This window comes from Chaetodon auriga, chromosome 6 (genome assembly GCF_051107435.1).
Source record: "Chaetodon auriga isolate fChaAug3 chromosome 6, fChaAug3.hap1, whole genome shotgun sequence".
Taxonomy (NCBI): Eukaryota; Metazoa; Chordata; class Actinopteri; order Chaetodontiformes; family Chaetodontidae; genus Chaetodon; species Chaetodon auriga.
In genome coordinates, this window is record NC_135079.1 from 6,997,832 (window position 1) to 7,021,689 (window position 23,858).

General features: G+C 42.6%; 1 long non-coding RNA gene across 1 annotated transcript in view; it reads left to right on the forward strand.

Annotated features, from left to right (window-relative positions):
- LOC143322576 (uncharacterized) overlaps positions 1 to 23,858 on the forward strand; it is a 45,735-nt gene that overhangs the window by 13,423 nt on the left and 8,454 nt on the right. The window contains exons 3-4 of the long non-coding RNA XR_013077310.1: positions 14,553 to 14,850; positions 22,609 to 22,703. This is a non-coding gene — a long non-coding RNA (uncharacterized LOC143322576). The remainder of the gene's footprint in view (positions 1 to 14,552; positions 14,851 to 22,608; positions 22,704 to 23,858) is intronic.

The window sequence follows — 23,858 nt, forward strand, 5'->3', positions numbered from 1 at the left end:
TAATTAGCCTAATACCTTGTTGGACTCGCCATCAAGTTTGCTTTCTTGTGTGTGTGTGTGTGTGTGTGTGTGTGAGAGAGAGAGAGAGAGAGAGAGAGCATAGTAGGCAATGTTCATGAGTCATAAAGTGCACATCCAAGTCCAGTCAGGTCGTTAAGCTAAAATCTCAACTCTTCAGGCTTGACAGTTTGGCTATTTCCAGACATTTTACTGCATGAGCTGCTGGTGTATCCAACTAAGTCGTTCACGAGGTTAGCCTATATGAATAACAAACCAAACTAGTTAGAACACAAGAAATAAGATTATATTTGAAACTGTAATTTAACGACATTATAAGCTTGAAAATTTAACTATCATGACCACTAGGAGTTGTATTTGTATTTGATTTTTGACCACCAGGGGGCAGAAAGACTTTGAAACAAACTCCCAGCAATGACAATTTAGCTAATAGTCTCATCTTGTTATGGCTAACATGTTGTGGCTAATGCGTTAGCATAACTGTCATGACAGGACAGGGGAAACCCCTCTGACCACGAATGTCTACTTTTCAGTGGAGTTTGAGTTTGTTTGCTCTGTCATCTCAAGGGAAAATGTCTTGTCTCTTTGGTTTCTAAAGATTTGACTTTCTTCACCAAACAAAGTCGTTTTGTTGGCTCTCAGCCATGTCGCAATTCCAGCTGCTCAGGTAATATTGTCAGGCGTTGGCCTGTGTTAGCTTGTTTATTGGGAGTGGCAGCCTGCAGTTTTCTAACATTACTAAGGGGCATTTTTGTGGTTTTGGCAGTTTGGCTAACGAAACAAAAAACTGAAGATGGCTGAAGATGGCAGAACTGTAAAGTGGTGAGTTAGTGTTGATTTTATTTGCGATAACGTTCTTATTCCAATTTATGTAAATTATTACAGAACTATAAAGATATTACAGACTTCTTTATACTTCTGCCTCCGCATGAACTGTTGTTCTGAGTGTCTCCACTAATCCAAAATAACCACATTGCACAATGTTCTCCCTTTAGGCTTCGTGCATGAATATTGAAAATACAATTAGATTAACCATTCAATGGCTTTAGCTCTCTCTTTATTTTGCACATAGACTCGCTGATATCAGTGCAGTTGCTTGCAGTTTGAAGAAATGTACTTTAAGAGATTTATAATTTGCCTTTACTTATTTAAAACACTACACTCGATTGGATGGTTAAAAAATGAAAAATTAAGCCAGTGCTGGAGTGCCTAAATCTGCAGTTCCTTTAATGGCCACTTGAGGCTGGCTTCAAAAGCGAGTCAGTTCCCATAGACCCCCATATTAAAATGCACAACTTACGGCAGAAATAACTATAACAGCCTGGTCCACAAAAACGTTTTTGGTGTCTGGAGCTAATTTCCCCATTCATGACAACCATGTGAGGCGAAATTGTATAAGACTCACTCATTTAAATTATATTAATACTTTATGCATATTTAAGGGCTTGGGACAATTATTTTTGTTTTCAGCTCATAGGTTTAAGTTTGGACACCTTGTACTTGACCATAGGGCTGGGTGATATGACCTAAAAGTGATATCATGGTAATTTTTTGTTGTTGTTGTTGTTGTTTGTTTTTTACAGCAACGTTATTATTTATGTATTAATGTGATATTACCACTTGCACTCTATTAGCAATGTAAGGGGACACATTTTAAGAAAGAAAACATGATTAAAAACAGATGTGTTCATTGGCTCCAAATAGGACTGAAAATGAGGTATAGGCCTAGTAACCTGCCCCATAATGCAGGTCAATTAGTAAATGTCATGTGATTGACAAGTAGGATAAGGAATCTCAGCCACATTTATTTGGCAGAAAATCCAGAGTATATTATATAAGTAAAAATCAGTATAAATCAGTCAGTGTGCCACAGGGCATGTCTATCAAGTACATTTGCCTGGCACCAACAGACACACATACCAACATGGCATGCAGCAGAGGAGGTTTTCCTGTACCAACAAAACCAGCTGAGCCTGCATAGCAATATGAAGTGTGGAGATAAAGTTAGGTCTGGCCGTATGAGATGGCACAAGAAGCAACGTGAAAAAGCCCACATTCAACCCACTCTGGTTCTTTCAAAGGCTGCGGATGAGGCTTAACATTTACACAGGTTCTAATTTTGAAAAGAAATTGGAGTGCGTTGCTTTTAATGTTACCTTCCACATCTTTGTGTGTTGGCGTTATAGCGAGCAAAATGGTAGTTAGTGGATGTAACTCCGATTCTATGAGTATGTGCGTTGCCCTCTACTTGCATGTTATTGAAGCCACAGTGAAGCACATTATTTCTAATATGTTAAAACATTTGTCACAGTAATGATGGTATTGCAAAATCCATGACGTGGCAGAACGTGACACTAGTATACCGCCCACCCCTCCTTGACCACCAGTGTCAAAAACCACAAACTCATGAGTTTCCTTAGAAGGCAACACAGTTTTTTATTGTGGTGGAGAAAAACTGTTCTTGCTCACTCTTTTGTTAGCAAGCTTACTATGATGAGATAATGAGCTTCCTAACATTAATTCATTAACTATCAAGCATGTTAGTTAATGCATCCCCAGACGGATCTCTGTAAGCAAACTCTGCACCTACACTGTCTTCCACTATTCTACATTTGTATGTTAACAATTCTCAGCTCAGTGCAAGTGTATGAGCAGCTTCAGCATGACTGTCAGTGTGGGGGGGTGTTGTCCATCTGTCCGCTGGTGAAAAGGGCCATATCACTTGGTGCTCTGGCAGGATAGGAATCTGTCTGGCTGTGGTGTTAAGATGTCCTGGTCAGTGGGGGGAGGCCGCTTAAAGGATGTGACGTCCTCTCAGCAGACGGGATGTCAGTGGGAGTCACCTCGTCTCTCAGGGGAGAGGTGGCACCAGGATAGAATGGATGCTTTCAGCATTTAGCTGACAGTCTTATCCAGAGATTGATAGATTACAGGCATAACAGAGACTGTGCAAGGGTCACAGCAACAGCACCGAGATAATGGCGTAGCAGACAGTGGCGGAGTGATCTACGAGGGAACGAATTTGCAGCTGAACTCGACATTGGATGTGATTTTTTTTTTTTTTTTTCACCATGATCAGTTGGCCCCTTTAAAGTTGGTCAGAAGTTCAGCTGTGGTTAAGGGATGCTTATGTTTGCTTGTTTAACCTGTTAGGAGCATGTGATAGTTGGCATTAAAAAGTAGGTTAAGCTTTTCTAACCCAATAATCCTTGGTTAGCATCAGATACGTTTTACGTGCTTTCCTGTGCTTGTCTCTGCTCTCTGGCACTGAATGTGGTTTCCCAAGCTGGTTAAAACAAACAATAGAGATTATTTGCAAATAATATTTGACCCTGGTCGACTTGTTAGACAGTAGACGGGGCTCTCTCTGTGATTCCACTGTGGGGTTACCAGTTATCGGTATCCTCTTAGCGAGCCTTGTGGCCCTTCCTCTCGAATGTACGAACCTGGCAGGACCAGGACGGCTTGGTTCTCCTTTTCCGTGCCCCCTCCCCCCACCAGACACAGTGATGGCACTCAGTGCCAGAGACACCCCTCCCTTCCCTTCACCAACACTCTTCTCCCCTCCCCTCTCCTCCCTCCCTTCCCTCTCCGCCGCAGGCAGACCCAGGCATGGGATCTCCATCTGTGCACAAAGGAGCCTCCTCTATCTGCATACGCTGCACATAAAAGGGCCTTTTGTCATGAGCTCTGCACACATGACCGTCCGCCTTTCACCCCGCTGGAAAAAAAGATCACTCTCTCCAGCAATCCAACCCCACCCCCAACACCAGACTCAACCCCGTCCCCAGACCCCACCCCACCAGATTTTCGTCTGCGGAGAGAGAGAGAGAGAGAAGAGAGGGCGAGAGAGATCCACTCTGAACTTTGTGGAATAGAGACAACCATCAGATGGGGCTGCTTCCATCACTGCTGCAAAGTCCTTTTTTCAATTTTTCATTTCTCGTTCTTTCTCGCCTGCCTTCTCTTTTTCTCTCTCCCGGTGTCCTTGTGTGCACTCAGTGTGAGGCATCAACGCATTATAGCATCTGCCATGCTGAAATATGAATGTGCTCTCGTTTTTGCTGTCTCCCTTCCTTTCTGCAGTCTCTGACATTTAAGGGGCATTAGCGGTTGGTTCTGTGCCAGGTTATCACCCCCCCCCCCCCCCCCCCATTACAGAGGCACAGGCTCAATTGACAGCAGTCCGAGAGCTGATGCTTTTCTCTCCCTCTCATTTCGGTGCCTCCTGCCTTTTAACCCCTCGGCCTTACGCTGCTTAGCAGAGCTGGGGGTATTCATAATGTGTGGAGATAATGACAAAAAATCGCCCATACACGTGAGAACCATATCAAGATGAGACAAGGTAGAATTCTCCACTGCTGTGAGACAAATGGGCTGCATGCCATTTTGGCTACTAAAGATGACAGATATTGGTGTTGGGGGGATATTGAGACAGGGTGGGGACGGAGCAAAGACACAGAGGCAGGCTAATACACACTGTCAAGTGCATGGGTGCTGCCACAAAAAACGCTTTCCTCAGCGTTTCCTTTGAAATACACACGGCCCTGATGCCTTGCTCCCAGCCAAACGAGTGTGGATTTTGGAAAGCCCACTTGCTCATCTTGCTGTCGCTGCACACAGGCCTGTGGCGGAACGGAAGGATAAGATTGACTTCTCCCTCCACCACCATGTCCTCTGCATGACCCTCTGCCTCTCTAAGCTGGTGTGAGAGGTCAGGGGCTGTCATATTGCAGTTTCCTGCGTGCTGTCCACACCTTTACCCTGATGTTGATGATGATAGTGATGACGACGACAGGCAGACCAGAGAATTACTACACACCATCTAGTCAGAACGGTGTAGAACAAGAAGTGTGAATAATTTACACACAAGGACTCTGAATCACAGATAGTAATAATTTAGCACCAATAAACTAATGTTTACCCTGTAAGCTCTTTTATGTGTTGGTAGCTATAATCATGAGGAGCAAGGCAACTTGTTCTCACAAATGCATTAATATAACATAAGAAATAAGGATTATGATAATCATAGCAGTGATAATAAAAAAAAACATTTTTATCACACACTTCACATGAAATGCAGCTCATTTCCAGGCAAAAAGTTATTGCACATTTACATAACAAAGACAATAGAAAACTAAAGTGTTTAGATAATGCAGACTGCATATTCATTTTCTGTACCCAGTAGCCCAGTATATCTAGTATATCCTGCAGGAGCAAACAGCTGTAACCTCTTTAGGAAGCACACAGACCAACCACTTGTCAACACGCAAGAATACATAAAAGATGGCTGTGTACCCTGAAGCTGACAGAAGCAGCCTCTCTGTAGAAATGTGCATGTCCCCTAATGCCACACTCTTCAGTGTCTGTACTTGCTCCTCTGATCAGCACAAATATAATACAGAGCAGTAGAACAAGTCACTTTATTTGTGCAATCGAATTTGTCCACTTGAAGGACAGTTATTATCTTAAAAATCAGGAAACAGCCTCTCTGTGTTGCCACATAAAGGGTCATATTTACAGGAATGTCTCTTTACAATATGTCCTCAGATGACTATTACTTTCAGTGCCTCCATGCTGTAAAATATGGACGGCCGCACGAAGTAATAGATAAAATAATATGTGCAATGTAAAGTTATTGACACACAATGTCTACGCCAAATTTGTTTTCTTTGAAATTTGAAGCATGTCGTTTGCTCATCTTAAAAATAATATTTAACTGGTATTAAAAGAGCCACTGAAATTGCAGAAATAGCCCACAGACTAATAAAGATTCTGTTTACACAGCTGTCCTATGAAGCACTGCTTTTCTCCCACATAGATAAATATCCTTCTGCTAATAACACTAATAGCACATCATTTACAGTCTGTCAGCCCAAGTGGAATTCACCTAATCAGTATTTTTATCCTTGTCACTTTCAGATCAAAATCAGCTCTGTGTCCCTGAGTTTGTTTGCTTTGTTTTGTTTTACTGTGCGGAAAGAAACAATTATTAAGCTCATTACATGGCATTGCTGAATTGGGACGTGGATGTGCATCTATTTATCTGCTCTCTGACTTTACTCTGGTAATCGGAAGAGGAAAAGTACTGTGAAGTGATTTGGGGGCTGCAGTGCTCAGTGGCTCTGTGTTGCAGATGGCACCAGGAGGAGAGCATGTTCATGAAATGGAATAAAGCCTGTTGGGTGCATGTTATGCTGCTCTTAGAAGAAGAAAGATGCTAGAGACGGTGTGAAAGATAACAAAACAGCACACACGAAGTGTCGAGGTAGCGTGCTGCTGAGTGTGTATGGCTCGGCTGTTGGACTCCTTGCAGCCCTGCGGCGCAGACACAGGAGTTGTGACGTGGCCCCTAAAATGCCAGGCCTGTGCACTCCTGGCTTAGTGTTCAGGGAGAATAAAACAAAATGGCCAAGGCTGTTTAAAGTAGGTATTAGCAGCCCTCAGGGGAAGCTGCAAAGGGAGAGTTCAGGTATGTAGAAGCCCAGCGCAGGCTAGTCAAGTGGACAGAAAAGGAGAATTTACTTTTTTATTATTACGCGTCATCGACTTTTGAGAATTTGTCCCGGTCCCTCGGTTAACAGCGTGCCTTAGATCCGTATGTTTACAGTCCGATTCAGGTAGCACCACTTAAAACCCTTTATCTGTGTGGCTTAAATCAAACGAGGTTTTTACTGCATAGGGATATCTCTTGTGATGACCAGAACAGGAGTATTAAAATACATAAATGCTCTGTTTAAAGGAGTTCTTAAATTAATATGCCGATTTTTTATAACATCAAATGATTTTACATTAGAAAATTACAGCAAATGTACAGCATGTTTGTACTTTCTCCTGCTATAATATAGTTTGGTCATTTAGCCTCAGCTGAAAATTTAGACTTTGACAGTCAGGTTAAATCAGCATGTGTTGTAATTTTGTATCATTTTGGTCTTGAAAAATTATTAGACTGTAAAAAAAACATGTACTAACATTATACATTATAATATTTAATTAAAAAAGAAGATCTGCATTTGCAGTCAGGATTGTCCCCCTTTTTGTCTCACTGGCTCAAAGGTGTGAAAATCTTCGTTTAATATGTTTTTCTCTCACCTTCTCTAAAGTTTGATGAGCAAAATCTAGAAGTGATCACAGTTTACAGCTCATAAATTAATACATTCATTTACTTTTAATGCTTTGTCATCATCAACTTTTTAATGCCAGTATTGATACTGTAGTTTTTGCCTCAGCTGCCCTCGTTCGATGCTGCCATATGAAAGCTGCCCTGATCCAGGACAATATGCTTGGCTGTTGAAGGGCTGCCAGAAGTAGTTGTTAGTTACAGTTAGGGCGCGTCCCTCTTTGGATAGGTTGTCCACTCTGAGGTTTGATATCGAATAGGTCCATAATTTCCAGCTTGTTCCCAGGAGAAACTCCTCTTGCTCTTTTCCTCCTCTTCTTCTCCCTGAATCCTGCGAGAAACAGCAAGGTGAGTTAATTCCTGCTTAAAAAAAAAAGTTTTTGTATCTGTTTTCTTGTGAAGAGGAATTCATCCGGTGTACACGACCTTTCTGCAAATGTAGTTGTAGATGTAGTAGAATGTGTCTTTAAAATTATTTAAAAGACGGTTCATACCGTGACTTAGGATTTCTTATGATTTAGTGTTTTGGATTTGTTAAATATGGACGCAGCAGCTCAAAAGCTAACTGATAGGTGACATGCAAAAATCAATGCTCTGCTCTGCACTTTGACGTTAGAAGAGTGGAGCAGGGCACAGGTTAAACATTACAAGTCCAGCGAACTAAATTCAAATTATTGAAACTCAAAGGCAACAATGCATGCAGTGATTTTGAAATATGCCATGTGTTAAAATGTGCCTCCAAACAATCAGAAATATTCACTGAGGGGGAAAAAAAAAGGATTTCCTTCAATTATTAGATTTAAAATCATCATAACAAACCGTATTAATTTAAATCCAAACCAGAATGTTAATGGTTATATGACAGGTCCAATCGTGTGATTTACCTCGAAGTTTATCTTTCGAAATTGAACACGTGTTTTTATAGTTTGCTGTGGCTGAAATCTGTTTTCCTCAGTGTTCATACAGCAGTAAACTTTTGAAAGTGAACACAAACATCCTTTTGTGAAACACAATTTTCCACAATTCTTATGAAGTTCCCATGTGTGCCTCTGGCCAGGGAACAGAAAAATGCAGCTTTAAAAATGTTTTTGGAGTGTATGTGTGTATATGGTGTATGACTTTTACACAGAAACAAAATGAAATAAGATTATAAAAAACAGATTGGTTTTATACATTAAACCCACACATTTCATACATTATTAAATATGAGCCAGAACAGCCTCAGCCTACCTGACATTTTTGTTTTTTGGTAATTAATTCCCTCTTATTCTTTACAATAAGGCTAACATAAAGGGGGAAAAAAGATTTATTATTTTTAATTAAACTCAAGTATTTAACTTTTGCATCTTTCTCCCTTTCTGTACTCCTACTAAATGATTATTAAACATCGGCTTTAGTCTTTCTTTATTAATTATATATGAGGGCAAAACCTGTAGAGAAAGCAAACCGACGGCAGTTTCTTAATCAATAACAAATTCTAAATTATGTATTTTAGAAACTAAAATAAATGTACTCATTTTGTAATGCGCAGATGTTCAGAATGCTTTCACCTGTTAAATTGCTTAAAAGTGCTCGATTGTAATAGTAAAAGTTTTTCATGTGAAGACAACTTTTGGAAAAACAGCTGTGTCATTTTTACATTACTTGCACAGCCATGAACTTGACCTTTGGGAAAACACTGCAGGGAAAATTCTCCAATCCTGATATTCTTCCAGTTCAATTAAATTGATATTTTCACGGTGTTTTATTTTACGAAAGACGTCCGTAAATGATCCGATCACGAGCAGTGATTTCTAAGATGGTGACCGTGAATTATGTCTCATTATGAGATATTATTATCTCTCTGGACTCGTAGGGTTAAGTGAGCTCAGCACATCATTTTACTTTTACCTCTCTGCTGATGCAAAAGTGATGTTTGAACGAGAAGTTTGTGCAGAAATTCTCCCTGTCTTTCCTTTCATCATATGATCATCTGGAACATCAATACTGCGCATGACTTGTGTCCACCATTTTGTGATGAGAACTTTATTGCACATGCTCCCATTTTATGAACTTCGGCAGAACACGTGCTTTAAAGTCACAGGCCTTGAAAACTATTTCTTCAAATCAATCATGTTTAATTAGGAAGTTCTGCTTTTTCAGAAATGTTGCTCAGATCATTTTCAGACACACGGACGATGCACAGCCTGCCTGTGCGAGTCAAACGTCCTTAATTCTTGAGCAGGAGTGCATCACCACTGCAAACAGTGCAGTGCTGAAAGTGCATCATTTTTTCATGTTTGTCCAGACAACAGTCGTTTTTTTCAAGCTGTGCTGCATCTCGCTGCGATACTCCTCGTTTATTCTCTGTGTGCGTTCAGACAGAGAGCAGAAAGTGGTGGTCACAGTCGGCTGCCTGAGGTGACTGCTGGGGTCAAAGGCCAGCTTGTGTTAATAAGATGTGATGTGCTGCCCTGGGACCTCAGTCCCATGAGGGATAACCCCCTAATCGGCGTTAGTTAATGTGTTAGTAATCTTTACCTTCTTAAAGCAAACAGCAGTGGAGCATTCAATGGGCCCGCTTGGCCTACCGTGTAACGCTTTTGACCTAGGGGTCATGGCCTTTGTTCCCCGCTCGATGGGGAGTGCCCTCAAAGGTCTCGGGTGTAATAGAGAAGTTGTTTAGACACGTGCGGGGCTTAAGCAAGACCACCTCATAGACTGTGCTCCTGCTTCTGGAGGGTATGAAGTCCTCCCTCGTATTGAAGGGGTACTTTTGTGGTTAGCTTTTATCCCCTTGAATAAGTCCATTAGAATATGCATGTGTTTTTATGTGCCACATTTCATGTCTGCTGTGTTGATGTAGTGGTGGTTGCTGACCAAGCACAGAGCCACCCCTCTCTCACACCCCCAACCTCCTAATGCCTCCTTCATGTTTGCAAATGACTAAGTGCAAATATTGTTAGTCTTTCCAGATCCTCTGCCCACTGAAATTTCATATTCCTGCAGCTCTCCTCACCGTTTCCTGTAGCCATAGAAAGGAAGCTGGAGAACAACAGCAAATTTATAACGTGTCCTTGTCCTTCCCTCTTATCTCAACTTTATGTAATGCAGCATTTCCCATGACTGACACTTAAATGTGCTCGGTGTGCTCTCCTGACTGCAGAAGACCACAACACACATACAGTGTGAGGCTTCATCAGTGTGAGACCGAAGAAGCTTTAGGCCCTGATACCCTGATGATGATTTTGTGCTAATAAATCGAATTATTATTTCACATAATTACATTACTTTATATTTATATGTTGAACATTTTTTTTTTCACTGTTTAATATTCTTCATGTGCTTTTTGTGATTTTTTCTAAGATGCAAAACTTAGAAATTTGAATCTGTCAAATTTCAGCAGTCCTCTGATGCTTTTTGCAAAATCAACAAAAAGATTTGCAGTTTAGGAGCAATTTTTTTGTCTCTAAAAATTGATCAAATGATGTCGAGTGGAGTCCATAACATGGCGGCGTCTGCCATTTTGTTTCACATCATGTTATCAATCGGCCTGATTGACTAATTCTGTATCACACAGATGTTGCAGCCATGTAGTCCGGATGAAAAGCTGTTGCTTCTCTCTGCTTGTTTCCCCCAAGTATTTAAATCAGAGAGCAGGTGCAAATTCGTGTCATTGTTTAGATAAAAAAAAAAAAAAACTGTAAGAACTGTATTATTTGATGATTTAATCTGACATAAATGTTAGTAATAGTAAAAAGAAGAAGCATCAGTAAAAGGTTTGCTCCTTTTTAACAATGCATTTCATCGGAAACAGATTTTTTTTAATCACTGTAAAAAGTCTGTGTTAGTCACTAAAATACTGTTAATGATGACTCTAAAATTAAAACGCAATCAGTGACTGGGAAACGCAGCACAGGGACAATGTTGAGGAGCACAGTGGTGAGAGCTGGCAGGCGACTCAGAACCAAAACTGTATCCTCAAATGAACTTTATGCCATGCAAGTGCATAAATACTCAAAGTGTGCCTGTCTAAAACGGCTCCGTTTAATGCTTGGACCTCGAACAGATGCTGTTTAAGCATCCACATTATTCCCAAATAAGGTCTCTGGACATATACACATTGCAGCTTTATACATTGAAGCCATAATGAAGTCATGGGTTTCTCAATTGGTTAAAACGCATGGCGAGATGTGACGTACATCTACACTCCTTCTAATAGGATTCTATAGCTCATGCCAATGTAGACTGAACCGAGCTCGGATCTCATTTAGGGAAGGAGAGCAGAGAACAAACAAATTGCAGTCCAGCCTTTCCCGCACCAAGATGGTGTAAATAACGCTATCATTTTCCTCTGCCTGTCTGCACATTGGCTGTGCTGGGCCACCTGTGTTTTCTGTGGAAACCTGTGGAGCAAAGAGAAGTGCAGAGGGGAGAATAGTTTTCGTGGAGAATCCGGTCTCTGTGCTGCTGTAGTGAGAAAGGGAGCCGGCGAGGAACGGGGTGGTGGCCGTGCTATGAAAGCAGCCTCACAAACTGTGCAGCCTGAAGCAGTAAGCAGCCATGTTAGACAAATCTGCGTGAGCTTGAGCCCCACTAATAACGCAGCGCCCTCCAAAACCAACAGAAAGTTTTCAGAGTAAAAGTAAGAAAAGTTAACCCCCACCTTTTTTTTCTCTCATTGTCTCTGCTAGGCATGTAGTCCCCTCTTGCCCTCTTTAATTCTCAGCAGTATATAAAGCAGAAATGCAATAAAAATAGTTCCTCAGTAACTGACACACTTTACATATCTGCTTCCTCCTTTTCTTTCCTTTTAGAGCTCCTGTAGTTCAAGGCCGAGGGGAAAAAGTTGAAGCCACGAGCTCTGCCTTTGCAGTTTTTAGAACCAGAGCCAAAAGAGGCAGGAAGTTGTTGTACAATAGCGTTACAGTAATCTGCCACAAATGGAAAAAGCCAAATGCTGATCGCCGAGTAGAGAAGGTGGCAGAACAGAGGCAGAAAGAGGGAGGGAGGGACAGAAAGGGAGAGAAAGAGAGCTAGCGTGTGTGTGAGAGACAGACGTTACAGCAAAGAATAATCAATACAATCTAAGATGGTGGAAACAGCCATTCAGTTTAGGTCTCTGCCTCTGGTTAGCTCCCTAGCTCGCTTACTCTTCATGTAAATCTCCTCTATTTTAAGCAGGAACGAATCAGCATCTCTGGTTGGGGGGTGGTGGTGGTGGGGGGGTTTTCTCGAAATTTTCTCTGAACTGTTGAATGCGCTTTACCGGGCAAGTGGCAGCTGTTTTTCCTCGAGGAAAAGCAGCAAAGTCTCACCCAAAAATGCTTATCAGCCTTTTGACTTTGTGCCAAAATAGCTGCAAGGGTTCAGCTGCAGCGTTCAGCTCGCTTTGTGACAGAGCCGGGGCGAGGAGGAGGGTCCTAGCCGTGCGTTCTTTGCCACACGTTACTGAAATAAACACTGTGGAAGCTTATCTTTTTCCTGTGTGTGTGTGTGTGTGTGTGTGTGTGTGTGTGTGTGTGTGTGTGCGTGCGTGTGCATCTGGTCTATTCGCTGCATTCACGCCAGTCACTGTGGCATGCTAAAGAGTTAATGCACTCCCAAAGTGTGTGCTCCTTTCAGAGCGTGCTGCCAAGACTGTTGCAGTGGCAGGAGCCCCTCTACAGTCACAGATAAGATTAATAATTCAGCCAGCTCTCAGAAGTGTTGCATATTTCAAGGATCCTTCAGCACGGCCCTTCTGAATGACTGTGTATTCTCCTTTTCCTCGCTTTTCTTTTCACTAGTTGATATAGTAGCTGAGGTTCTGTATAGTGTATCCCAGTATGGCGTGTAAGTGTGCGGACTGCGTCTGCGCACCGCCGGAGGAGTGGATTTCTGTGTCATTCTTCCTCCTCCACCCCGCCCACATTTAGTGCTTTCCGCCCTCCCACTCTCCCTCCCTCTCTCTCTTTCCTTCTGTGTCTCCGTCTCCCACCCGTCTTGTGCTCCCTCCCTCCCTTCCTCCCTCCTTCTCCCCCCCCCCCGTCTCCAGTGCAAATACAGTTCCTTGCCGTGTTGGACATGTGATGAAAAAGTGACTGGTTCGCGCGCTCCGCCGCACCTCCTATTTCATCATCAGCGGAGCATTTCTCCCCTTCACTGTGCGCTCGCTGTCTCCTCCTCTCTCCCTCTCTCTCTCGCTCTTCTTTTTCCTCTCTCTGTTTCGCTTGCTCCCCTCTTTCTGCTCCAGCCACACGCAAGGGGGAGACTTAAGCTCTGCGAGGGGAGGAAAAAAAAAAGAAAAAAAGTCTGCTGCTATTTCTACAGTCAGGGCCTCCCCACAGCCCGCCCTTCCATAGACGGAGCTTTTTTTTCACTCACTACTAGCTGGATTTTAACCCTCTGCCTCCAACTAGCTGCACAGCAGCTCTGCAAAACCTGGCAACAAGTTGCTTTTAGGGGCCTTTTCTCACTTTTGGCGCATTGATTTTTGCACCACTTTGGATTTTGCCGCTGTTTCTCGCGTTCTCCTGCGTTCCGTTTTCTAAAAATGTACGGCGTCTTCCTATTTTTTCCGCCGCTGATGGGTTTCTCGTAGTATTTATTTAGTTTGTCTCTTTTTGGATGGGAATTCGGCAAGGTGGTGTTTCGCCATGTGATGGGCCTTGTTCCACCTGGAGTGCCGGGGCGCCATTTCTGACGGGTAACCTGCTTGCGGTGGGCTCGTGGTCTGGATGACCACTATGGATGACAAGCAGAGAATGTGCCCAGAGCGTGGTACACATCTGCGTTGTAAAGACATGTCCTTCATCAGCGCCAGCGACTGGCGTGAATTACCTTTGTCTCTACTCTGTGTCTCTCCTTCTGTTTCCTTCCCATGTCCTCTCTCTGTGTCTCTGTCTCTCGCTCTCCCTTGTTCTCTCTCTTTCACACCGACTTGCTCTCCTAACAGGGGAGTGAGTGGTGTGCTGAGCCGGAGCTCTTTCTGGGACAGGTGCCAACTGCAAACAAAAGACATTAAAAGGCAATAAGAGAAAGAAAAAAAAAATTGTAATTGCGAAATTTCAAATTGCGGCGCAATGTCAGAAGTAGCTTTGCATGTTGTGTGTCTCTATGGCGACTACGTGCTATTAATGCATGTTTGTATGAAGTATTAAAACTGATTTTTGCAACCAAGGCCATTGGTACAGCAGAGGTTTGAATACTTTGCCACACTTATTCTAGTGAAGGCATTCGGGAAGAGGGAGGGAGTAATGTGGGAGAGCAGCATATAGACTGCTGAATTATTCATGTGCCCAGCCAAGACTGTGACTGGACTGGTTGTGCTATTTGCATGCATCAGACATGCTGTTTGTCTGTTTGCTAACATTCCTCATTCAGAGACTTGTTAACTAGCAGACAGGCTTAGCTGGAGCCTTGCAGACAGCCTCATGGTCTCCTATTGTTTCAGGCCTCACCAGTCCTGGACCCGGCCGGTGGCAGGCGAGCCGTGCAGCCCTGAGTTTGGAGGCTTAGACTGTGGCTGGAAGAGAGGAGAGAGCCTGGAGCTGAGATTGAGGCTGGGACTCAGGCTGGGAGCCGGGGCTGAGGCACAGCTGTGAAGGGGACAGTCTCAGGGAAATCACTGGGTCTTGCAAGAACCACCGAACGGGAGCTTATGGCGTTCTCCTCTTCCTGACAGAGATGTGGATCAGAGCAGGAAGAGCAGCCGAATTTCGCATCCCGGCCGGACTCGCTTTGAGAAATTGGTGAGTAATATCTGTTCTGATATGTGTCCGCTTGCGTGGGTTTGGTGGAAGTTTATCTGCGTGTTTACGTCCTTCAGCATTCGATGTTTAACAGGCACCCTGTGCAAATAAACGTTCGATGCACTTGAGGTTCTTACACAAAGTTTCTTTTTACTTGAGTGCGCATTTATACGTCTGAATATAAACCCCTACATGCTCATGCAGTTGAGGAACATGGCACGTATAAGAGCGACAGAGCTATTCCTTTAACTTCGAGAACGATTTTCTATAACTTTTCTCACCCGTCCACAAAACCTGTTTAGTAAGGCAAAACCTAAAGTTATTAATAGCACAGTGATAGCTGCTAGGATAATCGTGCTTCGTGGTAATCAGTGGATGGGTGGAAGGCCACAATTGTGGAGGTATTTCATATGAGTGATGTGGTCCGGGCTTAGTATGTACTGTATGAAGAGAAGAACATGGTGTTCTGATCGTTTTGATCGGGTTAATGTTCGTGAAACACGGACTATAAGCTAAATTTCAACGAGAACCCTCTTCTTTGAATTTGAAAGAGTATTATTATTCTATTTTGGGTCATATTTGCCCAGTTTGTATTTCACTGAAGAAGACAGAATAGAGAATAAAAATAAAACACTCCATCACTTTGCTATTTTCTAAGTTGTTTTCCCATACGCACCTCATTTTAATGTCGATCACATCTTTTTTGTGGATCTACACCTTTCGCCTTCGAACACGGGATTTCACGGGATTTTAGCTTTGCATCGTGGCATTTATGGGAAATTTGCCGAAAAAATTAAAACGCCTTTGTAATTATATCGATCCGTACGAAAAGAGGAATTCTCTTGTTTTCATTTGAAGAAGGAACAAACCTGAACGAGCAATAAGAGGCCATAAAAACGATTGTGAAATTATGGATTTGACTGTAGATAATTACAAAAAAAACACAAACGTTAATTTACTTTGGCTCATTTGTCTCTTTGTCAGGTAGTTAACTTGATTAAATTAATCGAAAATTCAGGTTGCGTTAGCGAATGAGGTATTTATATGACAATTTACAATCCCCAGGTCTATTCATAACCTTTCATTTGCAGCATTTCCTCTAAGGGGAGCCTAATACATAGTAATCACTGTTTTCAAATGCCTTTTCTTTTTCCTTTTTTTACTTGAATTATTAGCACTTGATTCTTGAAAATCTCCCATTTTTGTCTATTTTCCGCTTCGGTTTTATAGTATCTGCTCAGATGTTCAGCTCCTGAGCAGGGTTTATATCAAAGGAGACTGTTTCAAGGGCAAATCCAACCAGATATTACTGAAAGCTTTCAGGTGATTCAAGATTCAGGTTCAGCTTTTCCATACACAGGTGATTATGTTCATTCATATGAATATAAGCCCTGCCTAACTAGCAGTGGACACATGGTTTTGGCTGGCAGAGTATCACACTACTCCACCCCTAAGGCCTTTTTGGCAGTGGATGGCAGGAGTCCAGGGGAAGGTTGCATGTTGAGAGGCAGATGGCAGGGTGGTGAGGGTTTGCAGTATTTTCTCTCTCTGTAAAAGTATACCTGACCAATCCAACAGCGTGGTACAGCCCACAATGAGGCATTCTGTGCACTGAAGCAAACTTCAGCTTTACTGCAGCTACAGCAAATACAGCAAACACACACACACACACACACACACACACACACACACACACATATGCAAATACAAGCACACAATCAAACGCTCATATTCATATGTGTAATTTAATAATTTTCTTCGTGCAGGATGTAAGAATTTCATACTTTTTTAGCAATAATGAACACATTTTTATATTCTTTCTCCGTTTTTGCCCTTTCAGTGTGTGTTCTTAGGCTCGATGAAATGGTGTGTTCAGATTGTTAGTTCTTCTACACCTGGACAGCCGTCAAAAACTCCCTTTGAGCAGATTTCGTCAGTCAATATATTTCGTGTATTTTAAATCAGTTTTTTCTATTTTTGTTTTCTGTACACGGCTGCTCGTGTTTCATGAATACACTGCGAAAGCAGAGCTGAAGGAAGCTGCAGGCCACTGCTGGAACAACAAGTCCTCAAACTTGAACTTGACTGTGGCCTTGAACTTGAATGAGAGATTTTGCATTTTTAATGGAGTTGTATTTTAAATCTTTATTTTCCTCAGAATGAACTAGTTCCCGCAAAGTGCTATATGTTTTTGTGAAGATATGAAAAATTCCTCCCGACAACACCTCAAAACTTTTTAGTGTTTAGAAGTATGAACCGAGAAATGGCCAAACGAGCAGCGTGGAAATAAATGACACATTGTGTCGAATTATAGTTCTGCAGTGTGCAAAATAATTTGAATTATTATTCTGTGTGATGAAGCCTTTTTTTAAACGCCTGAATTATTTTTTTCGTTACCTTCAATGTGCTTTTCTAAATTTCTATTGGATTTAGACATAATTGAGATTCACTGGAAAATATCATGAGAAAAAGATTAAATGTTGTAAAATAATCCACAACGTTTAAGGGATGAAATCTGCAAAAAAATGTAAAAGTTCTGTCATATTGTTCCACAAAGGGAATATAATGCGGTTTTTTTTTTGTTTTTTTTTTCCGTATTTTCTGTAAATATTCGTCAGTAAAGCAGGAAATAAACCAGAGAGAATAAAACAAATATAAGATGAACATGTATCTTTTTCAACGTTGCCTTTAGTGTAAAGAATACAATAATGCTTCATGAATACACCACCACCACTGTGTGTGTGTGTGTGTGTGTGTGTGTGTGTGTGTGTGTGTGTGTGTGTGTGTGTGTGTTGCTTGCTTCCTGGATCACTTTTTGTTCATTTTTGTGAATCCTTCTGGATTTTGTAGAATATTGAGCTTATTGCGATATCGCCCGTTTCTTCATCTCGTTATTGTTCTTTGACTTTTAAAGGGTCACCATAGGCTTTTTTTTAATTTAATTATTTATTTATTCATTTCAAACTATAATTCTCAGCATTCGTTTTTTCTTAATACTTATCGAGTCATGTCCTCAGAGTGTGTAGAGAAATGCACACTAAGGCATCTGAACTTCAGTTATTTAATTTTTTGTATGATCCCAATTGCTCCGAAAATTGCGTTATTTGTTTGTTTTGTTTTTTTTCAATAACGTTGTAAGCATAAAAAGTATATCTGTGTAGATGAGAGTTACCCAATATTAAAATGTTAACTCGTGGAATTAGCAGATGAGAACAGTACAGTTCAGTGGTGCAGTGTTGTTGTCTAGCTGTGTAATCTGAACGGGGGTGGAAGGTGGTGTAACTTTTTAAATAAGGTGTTTTCTGTTGTGGGTTTGAATGTTCGTGTATGGTGGAGCAGCACTGTATAGTCTTCTGTATGTCTCCAGATCTGAGTGTTTCTGCCAGATACTTTTGAAGTGTTGAATATGTGGTTTAGGTCATGTGCCAGTGCTCAGTGTATTCTTACTAGTGCAACACACAGTGAAAATGAGTCATTCACCAGTACAACACAGCAATAAGCCACCAATACACTGCTTCATTTGTTAAGTGGATAAATTGGTATTTAAGATTATGTGATTTTGTTTCATTTATGAGCTTGCTGTGATGTTGTGAATTCCATCCAATTTCCTCCTGGCTAATATGAAATCCAGATTGGAGTGGGGAATGAGGGCCAAGTGAGCACTCACTGTAAATATATTTTTCTGCCATAATAATGAAGCCCCTTTTATTTCTCCCACTAAAACTGTTTCAGTGTGCTGTTTTAAGTACAATTAAACTGAGAGGCCCAGCATAATGAAAGTTATATTGTGTGTCTGAGCTCTCTGGAGCACTATCAGGCTTAGGGATTTGATTGACAGGCGGTGCTGCCTTGGCTGCTTGTATTAAAAATGCATACATGTAGTCCTGCAAGAGGATTGTGCTGTTGTCACTCATTCACTAGCATTTTATTTTCTATATGTTTAATCAAGGGACAATTATAAAATACGTATTTATTGTTACCAGTGTGGTATTTTGAAATTATAGTTTTTGAAATGAATAAATTGGATTTTTTTTTAAGTCAAAGCTTTTCTGATCTCAGGACAGTATTATTTTTAGATAAACCACTTGCCAGAAAAGAAGACATTTAATGTGGAACTCTCTTGCTGAAGCAGAAGCAGCCACATTTCCCAAATTATTAATTTTTCAAGTTCAAGCAAGTGCACACTCCCTGCATCTCACTGATAAAATGAAGGACTTGGAAAATAAAAGCCGTCGTGATAATATCCAGTTTGAAAATGCGTTTATATAATGCAGCAGTATGACAGCTTTGCAGTTCTACCTTTGATTTAAGTCCAGTAGTCTCACTGACAGACTATAAGCAGTGGTGCAAAGTAACTAACACTATGCAACAGGTTGCGAGCAGGTCACCGCTTGTGGAAACGGAGCTGGATTTAAAGTCCCCACTTTGGCAGCCCTGCACATCTAAAGGTCACTGTCCATTCTGCAGAAGCCTGTCAGACAGTTGCTTTCATTTTGCTGTGCTTCTGTCAGTCATATTAACATCTGCTTCATGCTCTTACTTAGCAGCAGTCAGTCAGTGGGAAAACTCTCCTCCAGGTAAACGACAGTCTCGTCCGGTCGGGTCTTTGTGGTAGAAGCTGGTCAGGCTCCCTGTTGCCCTCCTGTTCTGTGTAATGTGGGAGTGCAGTTGAGTGGATCTACAGTGGCCACTACAGGCTGCGGCACCCTCGTACAGGATCAGCTCTACAGTACAGTAGGAAGTAGGCCAGGCCTGAAAAGAGGAGGAGGAGAAGCTGGACAAAGAGGCAGATACACACACACACACACACACACACATATATTATACATTTTGGGGGTGGTGTTGTGTATGCAAGTGCCAAAATTATTGCAAAAAAGCAGAAATTTCAAGGCTCAGTAAATAAAATAAATAGGGACCTGTATGCTGATGCACACATCACACTTTTGCACATACACACCAAAGTATCTAAACCTGCTTTTCCTCACTTCTCTCGACATACATGGAAGCCATTAGTCCATTACCCTGTTGACTACTGAGGATTGGGGGCCATTTTATTCTCCCTGTATTAATCAGGATGTCAGCTGGGAGTGTCACATGTAATTTATCCACAAAACCACAGCAACTCCGCAGAGACGGTGAGCACAGTCATAATGACATAATATTGGACTGGGGGAGAGTTTCGGGGGGTGACAGATGATGTAGATTTTCCTCCCCCGGACCTCCCCCTCCTTTCCTCCAGACGTTCTGAAACAAGACCTGTGCAACTTTCACCTGGTTGCTTTACATCATGGGCCCTTTGGCTGAAGTCAAGGAGCTTTTTCCTTCCCTCTAGTTTATTTATCCAAAGACGATTTTCTGACACGCTTGCTTGTACAACCGTCGTCTTGCCGTGGCTCAAGGGAATTTGTCTAAAGTGCCTTTCAGCCAAACAGATTAATATTTAGAATCATTCGACTAAAACACATATTCACCAGAAACTAGTTGCTCATTAGCATGCATGTTTTAAGCAGGAGTAGCTCTTTAGTAGTCATTACAAAGCATTGATGAATGCCTTATTCTGGGGGTGAGGGAGTTTGGGTTATTAAGGTTATATTATTATATATAGAACAACTTCTTTACTTACTCTTAATAAGCAGTAATTAGGAGCTTATTAAGGGACATTTCTTGGCTAATGGCTGAGTAGTTATAGATCACGGTCATGCAGAAAACCCCATTATTAAGTGTTTTATAACGACCAAGAAGGGCCAATATGCCCCTAATATACAGGCTAATATGCTGCTAGGTACTGGTGAATATGTGCACCTTCACATGAGTTGTTTGCTCTCGATGTATTTGGTATGTGTTTCAGAGACTCTTTGGTCTGCGGGTCCACAGCATCACGTGTGAGTGTCTCTCAGCGCACCGCGTCAGGATAGATGCTTGTTTTATGTACCTGCCAGGCAAAGCGATATTCCAGATAACGCTGAGCTGCGCCCACTCAACTTTTCTTTTCCAGCGCTCATATATTTCTCCGGCTTTTGGCCTCCGCTGTCGCCAAGGCAATTTAGTCATAGAAAAAGTACCGAATCAGCAAAATTGTTCCTCTTGGAGGTAGAGTTGGAAGTGTTGAAAGGCCTCGCCTGCAACTCTCCGACTATCAAAATACTGTAAATCCCTTCCCTCACCTCACCCCCACCTCATCACTTTCTTACTGTTCATCAGCTCTGAGCTGAATTGCATTGGCTACATTCAGCACCACGCTGGCTTGAGCTGTCTTTGTTACTCATGCAGAACAATTAATATACAATTCAGTATTCTGCAGCTGTAGTAATGCTTTCTACTGTGTAATTCAGCACCCCAGTGATGTTTATGTATTCAGGTTTCTTTGTTTACACTGCTATGGAAGAGTGACCAAAGGTTTCAGGATTTAGAATCAAGTCATCCGAGCTAACAGAGCACTTCAATATATTATATATATGTATATATTAAATTTTCCAATAGGGATTGTTTTAAAAAAGGTACGCAGTGTATATACTGTGTTTTCTTACAGTACTATCAGCTATCCATTTGGTGTATACTTATGTACTGTAGTCTCCTCTGCACATACTCGCCCAGGCTTCATGAGTCATCAACATGCATGCACACACAAACAACACACTCACACACAGAGTGCAGTGAGTGTACAGCTCGGACATGAATCTCCTTCCATGGGCTGGAGGAGTTGGGTTACTCATGAGCCCATAAACATGTGCTGGCGGCGGTCCAAGGCACTGCACTGTAATTACAAACGTTAGAAACAATATATAAAAGACCCTTCCCCGGCAAGGCCGTGTCCTGCGCTGCAATTAGCGTCCTTGTTCAGAATTATCACCCTTCGGCAGCCGCCGCCGCCGCACTGAGTGGGGGCCTTTAATTGGCAGTGTCCTCCTTGGCCTGCTAGAGGACAGCCCTGACGTCTCTCTTTATCTCTATCGCACTCTTTATTTTTCTTACAATGTGTGATTTGACTAATGAAGACTAACTACCTCTGTTTTCCCTATGTGCCATTTCACCTCCGCACGATGATCCTGGAATCACGTGCCCACGCATGCAAGGGATAACACGGGCGCATGTCAAACGCCGCCTCATACATTAATGCTGCGCAGTCTGTACGTGCCCTCATGTGTGAACATGAACATACTGTGCGCAGAAAATCGCTTATTATGCTCACAAGTAGACACATATGCGCCACTTCACCCACGCACATGACACCGTAGGCTTTCAGTCATACAGCATGCCAAAGTGTGTGCACGTATGCAGCGAGTGGGTGCTACTGGGCAAGGCCAAGGCCACGGCGGAGCTTGTGTGTTGGTGTTGGGTGAGCATGCGGCAGTGAGAGTTGGCCGCTGTACAGGCCAGCAGAGAGGGTGCGGTGTGTTACATGTTCCACTAATGAGTTTCCTTGGCCAGGCAAGACCGTGGGGCGAGCTTATTAGTAAACAGGCTACAGAGAGGAGCCCCTACAGCCCTCTGCTGCTGCTGCTGCTGCTGCTGCTGCTGCTGCTGCTGCTGCTGCTGCTGCTGCTGCTGCTGCTGTTGCTGTTGCTGTTGCTGCCGTTGCTGCTGTTGCTGCTGTTGTTGCTACTGCTGCTGCTGCTGGCTCTCCAACTGATCACGCTGCGTTTCTGCTTCTCTCCATTGTTTTCTCTTCTCCTCTGCTTCTAGCGCTGCAAATTGTCTCTCCTTCAACTGTACAATTCTCACCCTCCGTCTGTTTTTCTCCCTCTCTCCCTCCTGTAGGCAGCAAGATGGGTTTTGACTTCAGCCACAGGCAAAAAACAATTTGGCCAACAAGTGAAATCACGGACAGACAGACTGGCGATCGCAGCAGCGTTGTAAGTACCATAATGTATTATAAATTTAATATGTTGTTTTTAAGGATGCATTGCAATGCGGCTGTGTTGTCTTACATTACATTTAATGAGATCTGTAATTAGATGATGCGTAAGTTTCATTTGTTATTTGCATGGCATGTAACTTGCTGTGTCTCCAACTACTGTATTTTCTTTCTCTCTCGGAGTCTTATTATAATGTGAGCCTGCATTGTATTAAATCATAATGGCTGTGTATTGTGCCTTTATCCCATTTGAAAGGCCAAGTGGTCCCAATAGTTTGTTAGTGCAGTAGATTAAAAAGCAAAACGAAAACAAACCTAATCTTGAGCACACATGCACAGAAAACACTCAGGGTGTAATCTTTACTGTCCACTAAACATAGAAAGTCTTGACTCTCTCTGTGCCGGGGCCTGGATCCGTTAGAAAATGGCTCCCACTCTCTGCCTTCCAGCTCTCCGCTCCCCGCCGCCATTTTGTGTATCGCTGCCAAAGTAGTCAGGTAGCAGGATGAGAGGGACAGAGTAAAGTGGGGGAGAAAAAGTGGGTGCAACTGGATGCTGGGTTAAGGAGCAAATTAAAATAAACAGAGAGGAGTGGTAGGAATTGGAGAGAAGAGGTGCTCCAAAGTACAAATGTGGAATACTTAATATGTCGTTTTTCTGGGAGGTTTTTTATTGTTGCTGACTGACTGCATACAAACAAGCACCCTCCCCTCTGGACCCTTCCCAGTTCCTCTTCTCAAAGGGCTGACCTTGGGTGGACGCCATAAACGGTTCTTTTCCATCGGGGCAAATGTGCTGGCAGGGCCCACAGCTGCATGACCCCCTTCCACCCTGCATCAGTCCTCCCTCTCGCCTCCACACCACCCAGCAGTCCCCAGCAGCCTGGCCCCCATAGTAACACAACCTGCCCGCCTAGAGTACTCAAGAGCCAGAGTGCACGGGTAGAGCTTTAATCTCTGCCCATGTACCTGTCTCCACCCTAACCACAGCACACTGTTAGCTGTTGCTTCAATCCCAACTGTGCCTGTATCATATGCACTTAGTAACTCCAGGCCCCACCCTGTAACCTCCAGCTACGGTAGCTAGCTGCCTGCGGCTCTGGAATTCTGCATGTGCCAGGCATTTGATTACATGTGCAGATGTTATTAAAATC